We start from the raw sequence: 14586 nt of genomic DNA, 5'->3' as shown, positions 1-14586 counted from the left end.
GAGTCGATCACGCAACTAATAGGAAGTACTGAATAGAATTGGGGAGACAAGAAATTTGTGGGACAACTTGACCAAAAGAATTGATTGGCTGATAGGACACATTCTGCCACATCACGAATTTAGTATTGGAGGGAAGTGTGAGCGGTAAAAATCGTAGAGGGAGACCAAGACATGAACACTGTAAGCAGATTCAGAAACATGAAGGATACAGTAGTTATTCGGAGATTGGAGGCTCGCACAGGGTAGGGTGGCGTGGAGAGCTGCATCAACCCAGTCTTCGGACTGAAGACTACAACAACAACCGTCTTGAACAGTGTGGCATAACAATTGCAATGCCTCCAATGCGGTATATATTACAGGCCCCGACACTTAACTATACGTTACGGTCCAGGATGCCCCTTTATACACAGACTTCCAGCTGGAAGAGAGTGACGCCATTGCAGCCAGTGGTAGACGCGTTTGCAGGAGTATTACTCGGTTTACGAAGCTGTTAATGCGCAGCTTCCAAACGCACAGAGTTCTCTGCCAAGGCCGTTTGCCTCTGCTGCAGACCTTCCAAGGCTGCGGACACGTGACGGTGCCCCGAACGTAAGAACACCATTATTAATCCCGACTGCACGGCACCTTCGCTGGTAGTTACAGGGCTTAATCTGAGCGAAGGACGTCGTTCTGCGCGTTAAGGGGCTGCTCCTAGCGACGCGAACGGCCAGCTCCCCACCGTTGACAGGTAATGGAACTCCGAACTCCTACTGGATATAGCCGCAATTGCTACTCTGCAAGTGCATCTCTCAGGTGAACATGACGCGTGCTACGCACACTCACGATTCAAGTAGTCTGTGCGTTCATTGGTGCATCTTGACGTCAATAGACGAAGTTCTGTCGATTACAACAGTAAACACAGCAAATTATTTCACTACGTTAGATTTCATAAATGGTGTGTCCAAATGAAAAGGTACGAAACGTCGTAACAACCAACCCGGTTGAAACTTGCATATGCCACTTTCAGATAATATAGTGAGACATCTAGGGAATGGAAGCTGTACGCCGTCATCTCACCCTAAAAAATACAAAGCTATGCCCTCAGCAGGCAAGGCGATACTTACCGTCCGATTCTCATCGAATTCCTCGAACACATAAAAACCATTAACAGTGACGTGTAATGTGAGAATCTCCGTACATGCGTCCATCGAGAGCAAACGGCCTGGGATTCTCACGGAGAGAGTGATTCTGCTCTACGGTAAAGCACGTCCACACCTCTCCAAAGTCACACGAAGTCTAATGGCCGAGTTAAAGTGGAAGCAGCTTGAGCATTTGCTCTTACAGCCCGGACATGTCACTCTACGACTTCTATGTGTTTGGTCCATTAAAACAAGCGTCTCCAAGGGAAGTACCCCTACTTGCACGACGAACTGAGCGACACATTGGTGGAGGACGGGTTCCTGTCACAGCCATAGGAATTCTGGGAACAGGGAATCTTTCGGGTCGTGAAACAGTGAGATAGATGTCCTCAGGATCTGGTGATTACTTTTGAACAAAGACCTAAGTTGTGTTGTTTCGCACTTTTTCTTTTGAACACCCCTCGTATTTTATCACAAGTGTGACACTTTCTGGCGTCTAGACTACCTAATATCGACAGATAATTTGTAGTTGGCAGACGGATGTTTTATCAGTGTTGGTTGTTTTCAAGTACCCATTCAGATCTTTTGACACTGCTCCCAGTGTGCCGAGAACCACTGGGATCACTTTCACTGCTTTACGTCAGAGTCGCTGTAGTTCGATTTTCAAGTCTTTGTCCATGCCAAGTTTTACAAGTTGTTTCTCGTAGATTCCGTTACCACCTGTGATGCCCATGTCAATGATCCAGACTTTCCTATTCTCCATAATTGTGATTTCCGTTGTATTGTATTCCGGCATTTGATTTTTCTGAAGTTGGAAGTATGTTGGTTTCGAAGAACTACTTCTGGCTTGTGGTCCTATCAGTTCGTTGACACAGCATACGGTAACTCCTCAAACTTTCTAGTGGATGATTCGTACCTCATCGCTGGGCCTGTCTGAGCGATCTTCTTGCAACAGTGTAGAAGGATCTTCAGTTTTCAGGCTAGCAAATGGCAAGTTGCTGTACACTTAATGTAAACCAAACATAGTCACTATGGTCCTGACCTCTCCCGACAGTGTGTTAGTTGGTTGAGTAGGGGGAGGGGACCAAACAGCGACGTCACCGGTCCCATCGGATTAGGTAAGGAAATCGGCCATGCCCTTTCAAAGAAACCATCCGAAATTTGGCTGAAGCGATTTAGGGAAATCACGGAAAACCTAAAGCATGATGGGAGGACGCGGGTTTGAACCGCCGTCCTCCCGAATGCGAGTCCAGTGTGCTAACCACTCCGCCACCTTGCTCGGTGATAGTGTGTGTAGTGCTACGTTACGAAATAATGTGTGGACAGTGTGCGTAGTGTGTCCACTGACTGGGAGCGAGAAGTGCATCCCCTCTAAGGCGCTGCAGTCATGGACTGTGCGGCCGATCCCGGCGGAGGTTCGAGTCCTCCCTGGGGCATGGGTGTGTGTGTGTGTGTGTTTGTCCTTAGTATAATTTAGGTTAAGTAGTGTGTAAGCTTAGGGACTGATGGCCTTAGCAGTTAAGTCCCATAAGATTTCACACACATTTGAACATTTTTTGAGAAGTGCAGCACTTTTACATTATTAAATAACTTCTTTGCAAAACTATTGTACATTAGGAAGCACTGTTTTAAACGGAATTACCTTGCATTCGGGATGGGGGAGGCTCCAGTCTTTATCCAGCTATCATAATATAGGTTTTCCGTGGTTTCATTAAATTAATTAAAGCAAATGCCAGGATGGTCCCTACTTCCAGGCAACGACCGACTATCTGTCTCATCCTTGTCAAAATAGACCTGTAAGCTTGTCAATGCCGATATATATGAATTACGTTATTTTTGTTGTTCTTAAATCTCCAATATCCTTGTAAAAGCGATTTAAGGATGAATAAAACTGCTGCTGTAGTCAATTGTTTCTTCATCTTCTTGGGTCTCCACTTTTGGTTATTATTATTATTATTATTATTATTAGTAGTAGTAGTAATAGTAGTAGTAGTATTACTACTATTATTAATTGAAACACAGAAGTAAGAAATTTGGGGTCAAGAAAAATTTGCGAAACTGTCGGCTTTGACCAATGACGTAATGGTAATGGCACTTCTTCTTGCGCGATTTTGAATTCCGTTTGCTTATAGCGCTTTTTGTTGTCACATTTTCCTAGGCTTCGAGAGTGGTGGTATAATAAGGGGAGTTGTCACACATCACAAACTTGAAGCTGACGTCCGCCATGTTAGTTGCTAGAAACATTAAGAGCGAAAAGTAACATAAGCAGTAGTCTGCTAATGTGTTGAGGAATCTGATATGGCGGAGCCGGCTTCAAAGCAATGTACAGTCAAAGTCTGTACCGTCACCTCCTCTTCTTATATCTTTATGGTTTCGAGAGAAATTAAACTTTTAATCTCTGCTCTGTATGAGAAACAAAATACTCTTTCTTCTGTTTCATAGGGAATTATAATATTTAGTCAATTCGTACTGCTTATCGTGCTGTCCATGCAGCCATAGGGCTGTTTTCTACGATACTAGGTTCGTGTTCTTTTGGATAGATAGTTTATGTTCTTTGCGATAACCATTTCGATTTATTACCGATAAATACCTAGATTCGTAACCTCGGATCTCAGTATAAACTTGAGTTACGAAAATAAAGTTTATTTTCCAGTACTAGCTTAGAATTATTTACGACAGGTACTTTATTTTTAATCCGTAGTGCGTGTCGTGCCTACTCTTGGTAAAGCTGTTTGTCTGTTTTTACGATACTCGATTTTATTTGTTTCCGACAAATAGTCGAAGTTGTTCTTGTTAAATTCTTATAAGATTTGCTACTGAAAAGTACATATATTCGAATTTGCTTGTTTCAGCCTTCACTTGGCCTATGCACTTTCCGACAGGCCTATTAGCAAAGTTTATTTACAATAAACAATTTTTTAGTTAGTACTGTGCGTCTTGGCGCTCATTACAACTGTGGAAGATCTCTCCAAGAAATGTTTCTCTTCTTTATAAGTTATGTGACTGATCAATATAATCACCTGTTGGATGTTTTAGTGCCTCTTACCAACTGTGCTTGCTAGGAAAAATAGGAGAGAAATTCCGCCTTATGCAAAAACCCTTTTGGCCCCACTTTTAGATCGTGATAGTTGCAATGTAACTATTTTTTCTGGTGTATTAAATTCTCGTAATCAAAAGTGTCTGTCATGCGTATTTTTCAAAATATCGCCAGTGATGTGACGTAAAAGTCTCTACGTTGATTAAATAGCTGTTATATGTCCATCACGTCTCCGGTCAAAGCCGACTGCTAGTGTCACAATTTACTCTTTATCCTAAATCCGTAGTTAGAATTATATTAATATCTTCATCTGCTAACGGACGTTGATATATATCAACGGGGACAGGTGAAAATGTGTGCCCCGACCGGGAGTCGAACCCGGGATCTCCTGCTTACATTGCAGACGCTCTATTCATTTTTTTTTAATCTCATTTTGTTCGCTTTTGTTTGTTGCATCTGCTCGGGGCGGACGTCGTAAGACATCCATTTATGTTCGTTGTTGATCGATTGACTCAGTTTTTTTAGTACAGAGGGCATGTAACCCTCTGACCGAACACGCTGAGCTACCGTGCCGGCGTTCATTTGAGCCACCGAGGGCACAGAGGACAACAGGCACTATCTCCACATGCCTCCCACGAGACCCACATTCTCACCTTGTATGTCCACGCACTACATTCGTAGTGTCCCATCCCAACACACTCATTACTCGTGGAAGACATTCTTACCAAATTCCGTAAGAGTTCGGGGAATATGTGTGCATCCGCACAGAAGGAGGAGGTCATGGCCGGTGTTGCCAGGACTATATACTTATATGGATATGGTGTCTGTTCTTTCGGACACCCGTTCTTTATTGCAGATTACGATTCTACGCCAAAATCTACGTACGTTTTGTATGAAGCATTTCTTAGTTTCACCACAGACGGCGCAGTAGTCGGAGGAATAGACATCGATACGCAATCGTAATTAACGAAATGCTACTTAATGGCTCTTGAATATCTAATGGCACGTGTGACTCCACCTTCATGCTGCGTGGGTAGAGTAGACCAGTATTTCATAGCTTCTAATTGGACACCCCCATTCGCAACGTTGTATTACTTCGTCCTACTCGATGCACCACCGTGGCCGTGTAGCGAACTACGACCTGTCCTAACAGGCAGTACACTGCGACCGAAGCTCCCGTATCGTGCAGACATAGAACAGATAGAGGCTCTAAACATTACAACACTTCGCAGGGTAGCGTTAACCGACATAACATGCATTACTGGAGTGTAGACAATCCCCACTGTTTGCGGCAAGACGACCATCAACGTCTTTGGTCGGTTAACGTGTGGTGTGGCATCATGGGGAACAAAATAATTGGTCTGTATTTTAACGACGGCACGTTGATCGGACGCAAATATCGAAAGTTTTTAGAACAGGAACTACTTGTACTACTGCAGGATATTGCCCTGGACGTTCGACAACATACGTGCTTCCAGCGTGACGGTTGCCCAGCGCATTGTGCAATTGAGGCACGGGAGGTATTAAACCGTGTTTATAATCGTCGGTGGATTGGCAGAGGTGACCCTGTTCATTGGCCCGCTAGGTCGATGTCTTTCACGTCGCCGTATTTCTTTCTGTGTGGATATGTAAAAGATACGGTGTATCAGCAAATGCCAACAGGCCGTGAAGGCATGGTCGGCCGCATCAGAAGCCCTATGCTGACATTCCCGCAGATATGCTTTTGTTCTGTGTGCGGTCACTTGAAAAGCGGATTGCTAAGTGTATTGAAGTTGGCGGTAGTACGTTTGAAGATTTACTCTAATTGGAAAAGTAGAGTAGCGTTTGCCTAGAGCCACGGCCAAAATGGCGCATCGAGTAGTTCCCTGTTCGACACCTCGGAGGAATACACGTTGCGAATGGTGTTTCCAATTAGAAGTTATGAAATACTGGCCTGTCCTACCCTCGCAGCATGGAGGTGGGGTCCCACATACCATTGGATACTCATTACGATTGCGTACCCATTTCTATTTCTCCGATTACAGCGAAACGAAGAAACTGCTTCAGACAAAAAATATGTAGATTTTGCCGTAGAACCGTATTCAACAATAAAAACCTGTATTCCCACTGAAGATTTTCAAATTGCCCCCGCCACCTGAACATGGGACGTGGTGGTGTGCCATGTGGGGTAACATTTAACATCCCCCTTCGGGATAAACAAATTGGAATTACAACTGCTCTTTGGTCAGATGTGTAGTTCTCGAGGTATTTCAATGTCTTCAGTAATAATTGCAATTTGTTTATCTCGGAGGGGGACATTAAATGATACTCCACATGACACACCACCACATATATATATACAGGGTGTTACAAAATGGTACGGCCAAACTTTCAGGAAACATTCCTCACACACAAATAAAGAAAATATGTTATGTGGACATGTGTCCGGAAACGCTTAATTTCCATGTTGGAGCTCATTTTAGTTTCGTCAGTATGTACTGTACTTCCTCGATTCACCGTCAGTTGGACCAATTGAAGGAAGGTAATGTTGACTTCGGTGCTTGTGTTGGCATGCGACTCATTGCTCTACAGTACTAGCATCAAGCACATCAGTACGCAGCATCACCAGGTTAGTGTTCATCACGAACGTGGTTTTGCAGTCAGTGCAATGTTTACAAATGCGGAGTTGGCAGATGCCCATTTGATGTATGGATTAGCACGGGGCAATAGCCGTGGTGCGGTACGTTTGTATCGAGACAGATTTCCAGAACGAAGGTGTCCCGACAGGAAGACGTTCGAAGCAATTGATCGGCGTCTTAGGGAGCACGGAACATTCCATCCTATGACTCGCGACTGGGGAAGACCTAGAACGACGAGGACACCTGCAATGGACGAGGCAATTCTTCGTGCAGTTGACGATTACCCTAATGTCAGCGTCAGAGAAGTTGCTGCTGTACAAGGTAACGTTGACCACGTCACTGTATGGATAGTGCTACGGGAGAACCAGTTGTTTCCGCATCATGTACAGCGTGTGCAGGCACTTATCAGCAGCTGATTGGCCTCCACTGGTACACTTCTGCGAATGGTTCATCCAACAATGTGTCAATCCTCATTTCAGTGCAAATGTTCTCTTTACGGATGAGGCTTCATTCCAACGCGATCAAATTGTAAATTTTCACAATCAACATGTGTGGGCTGACAAGAATCCGCACGCAATTGTGTGCAATCATGTCATCAACACAGATTTTCTGAGAACGTTTGGGCAGGCATTGTTGGTGATGACTCGATTGGGCCCCATGTTCATCCACCTACGCTCAATGGAGCACGTTTTCATGATTTCATACGGGATACTCTACCTGTGCTGCTAGAACATGTGCCTTTACAAGTACGACACAAGATGTGGTTCATGCACGATGGAGCTCCTGCACATTTCAGTCGAAGTGTTCGTACGCTTCTCAACAACAGATTCGGTGAGCGATGGAGTGGTAGAGGCGGACCAATTCCATGACCTCCACGCTCTCCTGACCTCAACCCTCTTGACTTGCATTTATGGGAGCATTTGATTGCTCTTGTCTACGCAACCCCGGTACCAAATGCAGAGACTCTTTGTGCTCGTATTGTGGACGGCTGTGATACAGTACGCCATTCTCGCTAACGGAGGACATTTTGAACATTTCCTGTAACAAAGTGTTTGAAGTCACGCTGGTACGTTCTGTTGCTGAGTGTTTCCATTCCATAATTAATGTGATTTGAAGAGAAGTAATAAAATGAGCTCTAACTTGGAAAGTAAGCGTTTCCGGACACATGCCCACTTAACATATTTTCTTTCTTTGTGTGTGAGGAATGTTTCCTGAAAGTTTGGCCGTACCTTTTTGTAACACCCTGTATATAGGGTGAGTCAGGAGGAAAGGTACATGCTTTGAGATGCGATGGTATTAGTGACTGTGAACAAAATACTTCATGTGGACATATGCCCTATTGCGAATGGTTTACGAGACAGAACACGTTTAATATCACTTTGTACGTTTATCTTTAATAATTCGAAAACCGCACACTCCAACGAAAACGTGTCTCAGTACACAATTTAACTGAATTATATTTGCTACAGAAATAGGTCATACTTATTTTCTGTCTTGGACTAACAGCTGGCGCGGAGAGATCGCGAAAATATTGTAAATCTTGCGCGACGCCCGTGCGCTGTAGCTTAGGTGCTTTTTGTAGGCCTGTTTGAGGTAGTTTTTCGACTTGATAGACCACAAGCGTCCTGTATTAAAATGTTCATCCCAACTTCGTCTATAGTACTGTGGTACGTTGTGAACAATAACAATGAATAACACGGAAAATAAATAGAAATGTACATTAGAAGTGTTCTATCTCGGAAACCATTCGGAACGGGGCATATATCCACATAAAGTTTTTTGTTCAGAATCACTAATGCTACCACCCATCAAAACACGTACTTTTCCTCGTAACTCACCCCCGGAATCGTCTGTGTGCGAGTTCTAGTCGCACTTGGCCAATTTTCCAGTCTTCTAGTAAGGAACTATTGTCCTTAACGTCTTTATTAGTCGACGTATTGACATAACCTGTTAACATGATTGTTTGCATACTCACTAGCCGCAGGTACAAATGACTCTGAGCACTATGGGATTTAACATCTGTGGTCATCAGTCCCCCAGAACTTAGAACTACTTAAACATAACTAACCTAAGGACATCACACATATCCATGCCCGAGGCAGGATTCGAACCTGCGACTGTAGCGGTCACGCGGTTCCAGACTGAAGCGCCTAGAATCGCACGGCCACACCGGCCGGCTCCGCAGGTACAGGCCAAGTTATTTTGTGCACACACTACACACTGCGGATTGATGCGGCTAGAAACTCAAGAAGATTTTACTGCATTCTACTCCTTCCCTCTCCACGAAACTTTTGTGGGTGATCCTTTTCCCCTAGATCAGATGTCAGGTGCGCTCTTGGAGTAAAATAAAAATTTATCTGCCATATCGCTTACCATAACCGCCACTTCCGTGGAGCAAATTTGTTTTATTACTTCAAAAATATTGTGAGGTGTTCACAATAAGCGTACACGAGAGCTTGCCCTATCAGTGGCTACGCCCCAGCGCCGCAGAGATTTGGTTTACCCATTAATGTGCAAGAAAAGAGAAGTTGCCTGTTCTGTAGTTGCCTGCATGATGTTATTCATGCCAAGATGGGATAAATTTAACGGATAGGCCACTCCCGGCTTACACGCTGCTATCGCCCCCTCCCTTGTGCCCCCTGTACAACTACTGTTCTACTTAATAAAGCTGGAACCGCTGTATAGTTACAGGGTTAAAACTATAATGAGACTGCTCAAAGTAGCACAACGTTGCATAGGCAGCCTTACCGTTTCTCGCAGATTCATATGTTTATCGTTTATGATAAGTATCAGATCAATGTAAAACTTTTGAAAGGAGTGGTGTTCCATAGCTCTTACAAATAGCAAAATAAAGTCATTTTTCACCGCCAAGAGCTACGGACAGAGAAACTCCTTATTTATAACCAGTATATGGTCCCCACACTATAATCAGGCATCGTAAAATGTTTACAGCAGCTTACAAGCGACGTTAAAATGAAATGCGCCAGTGATTTTTGTACCGTCTTGTAATCTGTTGTAAATATATTACGATACCTGATGACGGTCTCTAGATCGTAAATGTTTGTCTAATGAACAAATTTTTGTAGTATCTCTTGACGGCGAATCATGACGTTTTTTAAAGCCATTGTAGCTTCCACAAAAGAAAAAGTTGGCCAACTACTAGCAGCACTCGCGCACTGGACGTTCCATGCAAACTTAATCGTTTGTATATACATAGTTCATACATCCTGGAACTGAGAATCTGAACGATTTTTGGCCGTTTTCGATATAGGTACTGGCAAGCTACCGGTCCTGAGAATTCTAAGATAGCATCAAAATCTGCGTAGTAGTTCCTCAGACTAGCACGGACGTACAAAAGGAAGCGGGCACGGAACTTCAAAAATGTTCAAATGGCTCTGAACACTATGGGACTTAACTTCTGAGGTCATCAGTCCCCTAGACTTAGAACTACTTAAACCTAACTAACTTAAGGACACCACACACATCCATGCCCGAGGCAGGATTCTAACCTGCGACCGCAGAGGTCCCGCGGTTCCAGACTGTAGCGCCTAGAACCGCACGGCCACTCCGGCCGGCCGGGGGAGTTCAGTTTATATATGTGGATATAGAAGGTTTTATAAAATACTTTTGTTTAGTTACTAAAACATGATTACGGCTTATATTTTATGTTTGCGTGCAGTAATGTACATCTATTACTCCTTTGACGGATGATTGCAATGTATGTTCTAATGGCAAAAAGGTATTTTTATGTGAAATAATAACAATTTAACAATATTGAGATTTTTTACTTCTACTGTGAAATCTGCTGCTTGCCAAATTTCATTATTCTACATCAACTCTGGAAGTGCCCTACAGGTTTTGATGAATGGGTTTTCGAATATCAAAATATATGACGTAAATGGCCGTATCTTTTGACCGAATTGACTTAGAAGCTTAACATTTTTGCACTTCCAACGGACCATAGACCTTAATATAAGACACAAATTTTAAAATGTAGCGTCTACTTGTTCCTGAGAAAAATGGTTCTTAACAGTCGGACGGAAACACAGACGAACAACAAAGCGATCCCATAAGGGTTCCACACTTTTTATTTGCGTCTGGGGCAATGGACATCACAGTGTTGTCTTAGAAATAAATTATATAGTTCCAATCTGCCAGTCCGACCAAGGTTTACAGGAGGTTTTTCTTGGACATCAGGTGAATGCCACAGCTGGAAATCCACTCCCAACTGAGAGTCCCACTCTCAGCCAGTTGGAATACTTGGTTGAAAATGATGAAAACCTATAACTGTCTGTCCTGCTCTTATAATTTGGGAATGAAAGATGTTATGCAAGTTGAAGAATAATGGTGATGTTGCTTTAAACAATATTTGCGAAAATACGCCCCGACTCTAACAATGTACTCAGTTTTTCAGGCGATGGAGATCTGAGACCTTCTTTACAAATAACAGTAATCCAGATCGTCCACTTCTTTTGTACCAAGCTGACAATTTCTTGTTTCACCTTTTAGTGAACTGGTCACGTTCTCCCATTTGAAGACAACTTATCCTTCCAGGTACTTCAAGATACTGAGCACCTCATCTTCATTGCGATACGCTGAACGATTACATACACTACTGGCCATTAAAATTGCTACACCAAGAAGAAATGCAGATGATAAACGGGTATTCATTGGACAAATACATTATACTAGAACTGTCATGGGATTACATTTTCACGCAATTTGGGTGCATAGATTCTGAGAAATCAGCACGCAGAACAACCACCTCTCGCCGTAATAACGGCCTTGATACGCCTCGGCATTGAGCCAAACAGAGCTTGGATGGCGTGTACAGATACAGCTGCCCATGCAGCTTCAACACGATACCACAGTTCATCAAGAGTAGTGACTGGCGTATTGTGACGAGCCAGTTGCTCGGCCACCATTGACCAGACGTTTTCAGTTGGTGACAGATCTGGAGAATGTGCTGGCCAGGGCAGCAGTCGAACATTTTCTATATCCAGAAAGGCCCGTGCATTATCCTGCTGAAATGTAGGGTTTCGCAGGGTAGAGCCACGGGTCGTGACACACCTGAAATGTGCCGTCAATGCGAACAAGAGGTGATCGAGACGTGTAACCAATGGCACCCCATACCATCACGCCGGGTTATACGCCAATATGGCGATGACGAATACACGCTTCCAATGTGCGTTCACCGCGTTGTCCCAAACACGGATGCAACCATCATGATGCTATAAACAGAACCTGGATTCATCCGAAAAAATGACGTTTTGCCATTCGTGCACCCAGGTTCGTCGTTGAGTACACCATGGCAGGCGCTCCTGTCTGTGATGCAGCGTCAATGGTAACCGCAGCCATGGTCTCCGAGCTGATAGTCCATGCTGCTGCAAACGTCGTCGAACTGTTGGTGCAGATGGTTGTTGTCTTGCAAACGTCCCCAACTGTTGACTCAGGGATCGAGACGTGGCTGCACGATCCGTTACAGCCATGCGGATAGACGCCTGTCATCTCGACTGCTAGTGGTACGCGGCCGTTGGGATCCAGCACGGCGTTCCGTATTACCCTCCTGAACCCACCGATTCCATATTCTGCTAGCAGTCATTAGATCTCGACCAATGCGAGCAGCAATGTCGCGATACGACAAACCGCAATCGCGATAGGCTACAATCCCTCCTTAATCAAAGTCGGAAACGTGATTGTCGTCGCATTTCTCCTCCTTACAGGAGGCATCACAACAACACTTCACCAGGCAACGCCGGTCAACTGCTGTTTGTGTATGAGAAATCGGTTGGAAACTTTCCTCATGTCAGCACGTTGTAGGTGTCGCCACCGGCGCTAACCTTGTGTGAATGCTCTGAAAAGCTAATCATTTGTATATCACAGCATCTTCTTCCTGTCGGTTAAATTTCGCATCTGTAGCACGTCATCTTCGTGGTGTAGCAATTTTAATGGCCAGTAGTGTAATATATTTACAGGCCAAGTGTCTTCGGTTCTGTGTTTCCCATTATTATATGATTGGCCGCCGGTTTGATACATAACTGACTGGAAAGGCAGTTTTCATAATCTGTGTTGGTTTCTCCCAAAGCATTCAATTATTCGAGGTCGCTTTGAGCTCTTTAGGAGAACGTGTTACTGGGAAATATACAATCAGTAGGAACATGAGCTAATCAAAAATTTTACACATTTAAACAACTACTCCTGCCTCTAAACAAAACAGAATTTATGAAATAAGTTTGTGAATTAACGGAACCTTTCGAACTGCCACAGCAGTTCGACAGGAACAAAAGAACTGCAGTTTTCCTAGGGTTGATGAAACGGTATTCAGAATTTTCCTTTGGTGCGACCAATTTACCAACCTTCAAAGAACACAAGGTTTCAACAAAGAACAATACATTGTAATTCTGAATGCCTATTACGACATTGAGATTACTGTTCTATTTAATTTTAATCTCATGTTGACATTTATAATATTTCGGTTCTCATGCAGTGTGTCCGGTGTTAGAAACAGTCTCTTTAAAATACAATTACTCCCATAAAAAGATTTTTTTATTGTTTTACTTATTTCTGTGATTTTTTATATATTCGGTTGTATATTGTCACCATAAAACAGTTTATTGTAATTCGTTCATATAATTCTCATAAAATTGCAGTGAAACTTGTGTGTCCGCCACTGCAGCAATTTGCCATATGGCTGAAAAGCAGAAACAGCTGTGGCCAGACATCCACAATGAAATTACAATAAAGAAAACAAGTAATGATGTAGGGGGCAGTTGAAGTAAAAAGAAGATGTATTCATATGTTACTTTGTTCTTAAAATAAATACTTATGAATACATGAAGATGCACATTTGTAGCTCCTTTTGCAAGTTGTCCGCTAATTGAGGTGAAAGATATTTTTGTGAGAAAATTCACCTCATCACATGAAAGATAAACCTCATCTTTAGGGTTTGTATAGTTCCAACAATACATTGGCATAGAAGACCAACAACTGAATTTATTTTTTATGTATTTAATTTTATGCTACAGTTGCATATAATCTCTAATGGTGACTAGTTTCGAAGGCCAGCATTCAATTTCAAACCACTGTCTACATCAGAAGGGATTGTCTTAATCATCATTATTTGCTTTCGGCCTTCGTCCCACTTCAACGCGGGGACGGCCGTCTTACTACGGATTTGGCGATGTTAATGTCAGAGGGTGGCCAGATTCCCTTCCTGTCGCCACTCCGTACCCTCCGGAAGGGAGTTAGAGTACCCAGCTGTCTGCATCTAGTGTAAACCAACCATGAAATAGTGCGAAGGATTTTCAAATGTCTGTGAGCCGTCGAACTGAGGTGGAGCCTGGGGACCAGCCCGGTGTTCACCTAATGGGATGTGGAAAACCGCCTAAAAACCACATCCAGGCTCGCTGGCACACCAGCCCTCGTCGTTAATCCGCCGGGCGGATTCGACCTGGGACCGGCGCGCCTATCGGAGTCCAGGAAGCAGCACATTAGCGCCCTCGGCTAACCTGTCGCGTGGGGGATTGTCTTAATAAAAATGTAAAATACAAAGTTAAAATATATAAATTGTTTTCCAGAATTCTGTATGTACAGTAGTGCAATACGTCGGTTATGACATACTTGCTTTTATCATTATTGACTGTAACATAATTCCAGTGGAACATTCGAAATACTGGTAAACTGTTCCACTGCGAATGTAGTGTAGTCAAATATTAGAGGTGCAGATATACAGGGTGTTACAAAAAGGTACGGCCAACCCTTCAGGAAACATTCCCCACACACAAATAAAGAAAAGATATTATGTGGACATGTG

The 14586-nt window shown here is 43.4% G+C and overlaps 1 protein-coding gene across 1 annotated transcript in view; it reads left to right on the top strand.

Moving 5' to 3' along the window:
- The first annotated feature begins 646 nt into the window (after nt 1–646).
- Nucleotides 647–14586, top strand: part of LOC124613057 (multiple PDZ domain protein-like) — a 131119-nt gene continuing 117179 nt past the window's right edge. Inside the window, exon 1 of the mRNA XM_047141641.1 lies at nt 647–727. The gene's annotated coding sequence lies outside the window, so the exon portion shown is untranslated. The remainder of the gene's footprint in view (nt 728–14586) is intronic.

This window comes from Schistocerca americana, chromosome 4 (genome assembly GCF_021461395.2).
Source record: "Schistocerca americana isolate TAMUIC-IGC-003095 chromosome 4, iqSchAmer2.1, whole genome shotgun sequence".
In the NCBI taxonomy this organism is placed as follows: Eukaryota; Metazoa; Arthropoda; class Insecta; order Orthoptera; family Acrididae; genus Schistocerca; species Schistocerca americana.
Note: the sequence above shows the minus strand (reverse complement) of the source record. Positions and strands in the feature narration are given on the sequence as shown.